The sequence below is a fragment of the Seriola aureovittata genome, chromosome 13, assembly GCF_021018895.1.
Source record: "Seriola aureovittata isolate HTS-2021-v1 ecotype China chromosome 13, ASM2101889v1, whole genome shotgun sequence".
Classification (NCBI taxonomy): Eukaryota; Metazoa; Chordata; class Actinopteri; order Carangiformes; family Carangidae; genus Seriola; species Seriola aureovittata.
Window position 1 is genome coordinate 12869864 of NC_079376.1, and position 7368 is coordinate 12877231.

Here is a 7368-nt window from a genome sequence, read left to right on the forward strand (position 1 = left end):
AAACACGCATACGCACGCACACAACCGAAGCGCGTATACACATGTAAACACACACACACACACACCAAATCACAGCAGCGCCTCAACAGTGCAGAAATGCTTCAACCTTCAAATATCATTGAACTCTAGATTTGTTTTTGTGTAACCCCCCCCTCCCCCCAACAACAATGGAAGAAAAAAAAAATTGATTGACAAGTTCAAATAACTGGAAACATTAGCATCTTAATTCCAGAGACTGTCACATTCGGTTAGCATCTCCTCTTCAAGGATGCGACTAATAAAGGAAAGGTATTCATGTTACTGAACAAGCCCTCCTTTATAACCTAATTGCTTTTGGTTCAATAGCTTAAAAAGTCATTAATTACAGGGCCAGCTTGTAATGGAGGTTAAGGTGGCTTTTTCACCAAGGTAATGAGCCGGTATGCACAGCGGCCAGGCAGATTTTGATGCGATAATAGGAGGGGTGAATACCATTTTTCCATCTTTGCTCAGTGACAGTGCTGGTTGAGAGAAGAGAGAGGCCTTTTCATAGTGCCTAGAAAAAAAAAAAAATCTAAAGAGGCAACAGATAATTGAATTCCAAATAGTGCTATTTGTATAGCTGGCAGCATATTACGTGTCAGGTGCAAATGGCCTTAGCCAAATGTGGATGACATCAAAATGATATGTATTGTGGTAGCACAGAATGTAATGTGTTTGTATGTGCAAATGTGCATGTCCATTCTCGGGGTTTTCATTATATTCTCAGTGGTGATGGTTGGATTGCTTTCTGTTTGTTTGCTGTTAGTCTGCTGAGTTGTTTTTCAATTCACATCACAAGACATGCTATTTATCGCTCTCTTCTTGGCATGGTATTGATTACCTGCTGAGGATTTCAAACATGAAAATACACATTCTGCAATTGTTATTTCACAAATGTTGAGTGGCATGCCAATCCTCTGCAAGGTTAAACAATATACATGCGTGAAATCTATATAAGCAGTCTGTTTCACACCAAGAAACAAATATTAAAAGGCCTTCACCGACGTCTGTTGAGGAATATGGATGAAGCTTAACCAGTGTGATTTGCTTGAGCACAAGCTTGTTGCCTAACGCTTCCTGTGAGCTACCTTCCATCGATCAGAGCAAAACAAAACACACAGCCTTGCCTTTCAGAGCGCCACAAAGCACACTCAACAGAACATTTTTGTCCTATGACCTCAAACCCCCCAGAGATCTGATGGCATTTCATTGATGGCCTCCACCTCGCGAGGCAAGTGAGAATAGAGGGATGGTGAGAACGAGGAAGGAAGGAGAAAAGGAGGAGGGGAAAAGGGGGGGGGGTGACAGCGGTGGTTGCTCAGTGACTTTGGAGGAGATTAGACGATTGAGTTCACCTTTAATGACGGCGGAGATAGTCTTTCAGTAAGGGGGGGGGATGCCAGAGCTCAGCAGTTTGTTTTTTTGTCGCTTTAAGAGCTTCCTGTGTCAGGTTCAGGTTGCCTGTCTCTCTCCCCAGCAGCGGCCCATTGTCTCCGAGCCACAAAAGGCAGCACAGTGCTGGGCGGTGATCGACGGAGCGGCTCAGCCCCCGGCTCCTCTGCCACAGCGAGCCCTCGCCTCCACAGGGGGAGCCTTCTGTGTGACTTCAAGGAAACTGACGACCACACGTTCACGTGTGGGTGTGCCCCATTGCAAAATTAATCATCGTCTCATGTGCACATATAAAACTTCAAGGATGGATTTGTAGCTCATCTTTAAAGCGTGTTGGATATGTTTTATCCTCATACTCATACTACTCTCAACACACTAGTCTGTGAGGTTTTTATAGCAGTGGAGGTTTTTAACGTAAAAGAGAACACGTTACTTTGTTGTATTTTCCTTCTTATAAATAGAACAGTTTGTGTTTTTACTCCGCTGCACAGTTACAGTGTCGACATACCATGTAACTGATTTAGTCTTTTTAAAGATATATGGGCACCAGCTTCAACGAACAACAGTGCACACACAAAAACTAACATACACTCACACGAACGCATGCACCTCCACAGATGCACACTACACTGCACCGAGCATAATTGGGTAGAAGAGTCATCAAAGTTTTTTCTTTTTTTTTTTTGTATCAGTACTGTCAGTGAGATGTCATCATTATCTCTTGTATCACAGCCAACGACTAACACATCTTTGATCCAAAAAATGTCAGCCTTCCACTTCCTCTTGCTGTTGTGGTATAATGAAACAAATTCATCGCCTGCTGTAAAATTGCACCATTTTTCAGAGCTGCAGTGTCGTTTGATTTTTTGGCAAAGCTTACCAAAAAATATGTGTTGACTGTGATAGATTTTCTTTGGCTCACAGAGGTCAGTGAGCGGATGCGGCATCGCCTTGCAGCAGCAGAGGGGGAAAAAAAAGAAAAAGAAAAGACTCCGCACACATGCTGCCCGTCTCTAAAGAGGCGCGGCCGATCCAGACACAGGCCAAACAATCCCAAAGGCCTTTTGCTTCGCAGCCAAATTAAATTAAAACAACTTCACTCCGCTGCAAATGAAAAAAGGAAGCGCTTGAACGAGTGAGGTCCAGATAGGGCCGAAGTCCTGCTGCTGAGCAGAAAGTGAGAGAGGCACCCCCCCTCTCTTTCCACCTCCCCTCCCACATGTTGAAACTTAGCAACACACACACACACACACACACACACAAACCTCTTCCTCCTTCTGCTTCACCCTCTTTCTCTTGCTCTTATTCTCTCACTCCCCCTGGTTCTGAACCTGACATTCCTGCTGGCCCTGTCTCTTTGAAGTGGCTTGTTGGAGCGGGCTCCTGTTACAAGGGCCGAGACTGGCGAAAGCCGATCTGTCTGGCTGGGGAGAACGGCCCTGGCCCAGGGGTTAATCAGCAGACCCAGCACACTGCCCACTCTGTCCACTAAGACACACACACACATACATACAAATGCAAACACTGCCCACTCTGTCCCCACAGCGCAGCTGTAACAAGACCAGCCAGATTTGGAGGCTAAGAAAGACAGCCACAGCCCAACCGCTTTGAAGTTGACTGGCAGCCACCAGGATTTGGACTCTTAAAGAAGAGAGCTGGCCGAGGTTCAAAAATATACAGGGTCATGCGGTGTAGAGGAGGGTGTGTGAGTGTGTGATTGTGTCCTTTGGGGCAGGAGATGGAAAGCTGACTAATCTCTTTTTTAACCCTCTGCTGAATGGTGAGCTCAGGTTGTTAACACCAGTAGAGATGTATTTGATTATATGCCTTATCTGAACTATACTGATTGGACAAACAAAAACCTTAAGGTCACAAGAAGCTGGAAAGTGCTTCTGTTAAGAGTCGTATATATGCAAAAACAATTTGAGTAAATAGGCATTTTGAATATACATTAACCCTTTATTATGAAATAATGAAACCATTAGTTTGGTGCACTTAGCGTAGCCATCATGCATGTTCATATTTAGATTGCTTTTATCTTGACTTAATGCATCAGTGGTGTTATTGTGAGGGAGTCATTCCACAAAATAATCAGTTGGCAATAAACCCTGATAAAGCACAGCAAACAGCGACTAGGCCATCCAATCAAAAATAGGTGTAAATTAACAATTTTCCTTCCCTTTAAAACACTCATTATAAAGTCAAGTGCATCATTACTACAATAGAAACGAGGACACACCAGAATCAATATGCAAAACTTGATGGTAATTTTCAGATCTCCATCAAATTGTATTGGTTTCTGATTATATGAAGCTCCAACTTCTAGGGAAGGCAGCTTTAGACATGTCTTCTTAATGATGTTTAAGGAATCATTCCAGTTCCCATTTACTACAGTCTTCATGAGCTCAGCATTCAAATAGGTAGCTAATGTTACAATTTCTGGCCCCTGAAAGCCATTGAAAACATTTGATACTGCCAGCAGTTTTGCTTTGTTTCCAAGAAACATACCTTGTGGCTGAGCCAAGTTGATGTCAGTGTAAAACAATCCATAATAAAAGACTTAAAAAAAAACTAAAAAAAAAATCGCAAACCCAATCTAAATCACTTCACTTTAAAAGCCTATTTGTGTCCTACTATCCACAGATTCAGGGTGAATATATGGGATCCCTGACAAGCCTGTTCTGTACAATCCACTTATCTCTCTTGTAGCATCTGGGCATGGATATGATGGAGTGGACGCAATCCAACATGGCACCATGACAAAGTCAACAGTATAGTGAGCTCCACACAAGGACAATGATCATCTCTCACTGTCTCTCTCTTTCTCTCTCCGCTCTTCCATTTACTGTGGGTGCAGCAATGACCCTAATGCCACCGTAAACACAGACAATGACAAGTCGAGAGCACACAAGCGGATGACGCAAACTTGAAAAAAAAAAAAGAAGAAAAAAAACAAAACAAAAACAAAAGCCTGTTCGGTGCGTTTGCTTGTTTGGTTAATTTGTTACAGGCAGAGATGATTGTTTTTCAGTCCTGAAGATCAACTTCTGAACACAAACCCATATTCACTTTTTTTTTCTTTTTTTCTTTTTTTTAAAGAAAAACATTTGTTAGAATCTGGAGAATTATTTGTGACAGAATTAATCCAAACCTTTTTGAAAACTCAGACAACTGCAGAGCAGTTTGATAAATGATCTGCAGGTGTCGATAGATTTCACTACCACCGCCAGTCATCTTGTTTCTAAGTGCATTACCAGACTTGACCCCAGTTGCACATTAAATGTTCCAGCATGTTCCACTCTTTGTTTATTCAGTGTAGAGTGTGTGTGTGTGTGTGTGTGTGTGTGTGTGTGTGTGTGTGTGCACGCACGGTGTAATTGTGTAACGCCCAGGGACAAATTTTGTCTCGGAGTTGGATGTTGTTTGGCGAGTGTTAAGATCATCAGTGTTCTGTCCTGGTCCTCAGGGGACCGTCTTCATTTGTGTCTTTTGTTTATCAAGATGTTTGAATATTAACATGGGCCATTTTTCCGGTCATAATGAAGCAGCGTCGCATATCCACACATCTGCACATTTCCATACCGCTCTGTAATTCTGCCTCTCTCTGTCTTAATTTCCTGCTAGATGCATGTCATGAGAACTACCATTTGCATATGCGTAAAAGGTCTTCAGTCTGGGGAACCCCTCCCCTTCTCCCTCAGTATTCAGATATTTGTTTGTTTACTCTTCATTTGCATTGGCTGTAAACAACACTGATGTGATGGTCTGCTGCTGTCACACTGGTTTAAATTTACATGTGTTGGATGACAAGGACCCCGAAGACAAAGATGCTAATCGCTCTCGCTAATCAGCGTTCTTGCTCTTCAGCTCAGGACAATGTCACCATTGGTATCTTTACAGCCATGCTATTGCACTGTGAGCCCCCTCACCCGCCTCATCAACTATCCACCGCAGTCCCCGACAGGTGCTGGTGACGGCAGTGTTTATACCCTCAATCCCTCTAGCACAAAACTTTAATATTCATGTTGGCCGATAAAGGGAATTACTTCTTGATTGCTTGGAGGAACATTGATACATCTGGCAGATAGAGAAAGGCACTAGTTTGAGGATTCAGATCATGTTTTTTATTTCTTTCTTTTTTTTTCTTTTTTCTTTCTTTTTTTTTTTTGGCCGGGTTGAACTTTCTCTGGGAGCAAAGTCTATTAACAGCAGTCATTTCTTATCTCACTTGGCACACATTTGTTCCTCTGCAAGCTAAAAAAAAAATGTGGCTCACAATACACATAACCTGTGAGGGAACACACGCTAGTGCCCACAAAAACATAAACAGGAGGCGGTTTCGTGGTGATGTGGTGATTCCCGTGGGGTCGTGCAAAAATGGGGCGTATGGCGTGCCATTTAATTTGACAAAGCTTTCAATGTATATGATTAAATTAACATTCAGGTGAAATTAACAGCACTCCCATTATCAAAAATCTTACCAACGCTTGAGAGAACTGATACGGACATGAGTCATTTCTTTAGCAGATTAATTGACACTATAAACTACATATTTCTGCATCATTCAAGTCAAAGATGAAAGTTTGACGTGAATTGGTATCACGACTCTAGCTGTGCCTGACCTGGACCTGCAGGGCCTTTTTCTACTGACACTGGCATCTCTGGGTAAAGAATGACCCTCATTTCTGTGGACACGGCACTGTGTCCGCTCCCCCAGATCTGGGCGCCCATTCCATTTCATGGTGCATCGCCCTTGCGCGTGATTATGCCGTGCTTTCAGGTGCAGAGGAGGAAATGTTTCGTGAAACTGATGTCCCTGTCAGCGCTGTGCGGCTCTCCCTTCTTTTGCCGAGCATGTCACCTCGCTGATTGGTGAATTACCATTCCAATGTGAAGAGCGGCCCCGCCCCTGTCCCCAGCTCACTGGCCCTGGCAGCAAATGAGGAGTTGCATATGTTACAGAGGCGACGCTCTCCTGGCCTCATTTGCATTGGCTGAATGGAAATCAAATGGTTTAATGTCGAGGCAAAGCTGGTAAATAGTGGTGGTGTCAATACATTAAACACACATGCATGCACACCCACTACTGCATAAATGCCATATGCCCAGAGGCTGACTGAGAAGCAAGAAGATAAAATATTTGCTAACACATAAATGAAGGAAAAGTTGCTAAGTGATTTGTTGTGTGTTGCTCCTTTAAAAACAAAAAACAAACAAAACCAAAAAAAAAAACGATGGTATAATCTTATTTCAGAGAATGTGCTTCTTCCAAGTGTACAAGAAGAGAAGTTGAATGACAGCCAAAGAGAATATGCATGGCAAGGAGAAGCAGATGATTTGATTTGGATGTGTGTAGTGATTAATTAGTCATTAGTTGATTCTTTGGGCAGCTGAGACAACAAAATGAAATCTTCTCAGCAGTTCTGTGAAATTAACACTCAAACTCTTGCCCACTCGCCTCCACAGTCCCTCAGTCACTCACTCTCCAGATTTATTTTTAAAACCCAAATCCCACAAGTATTACCTAAAAGTAAAGCCAACACTAAGCTGATGTTTCTGCAATTATTCAGAGCTTCTCTCTGCACACACAGTCCTTCATCTCTGTGTGATGTCATCACTGGCAAACATTTTTAATGGGATACAATCAGCTGCTGTCTTAGGCACACACAGATGTACAGACGTAGCCGACTGCACAACATAGTGAATTCTATTAGTCATTTCATCAAGACTGTTCTCCTTAACTGACACAAAACACACACCGAACAGTGAAGACTGTGTGGTTGAGTGTGTGTGTCTAAGTGAGTGTGGTGCTGATGGTGGTTGTATATTTGAGTATCTGTGCCGTTATGTGAGGCAGGGTGGCTGAATATGTGCACACACAACGCTAATGCATGCTTGTGTGCACACTCTATGATGATTGTGTGTGTGTGTGTGTGTGTGTATTGTGTATGTGTC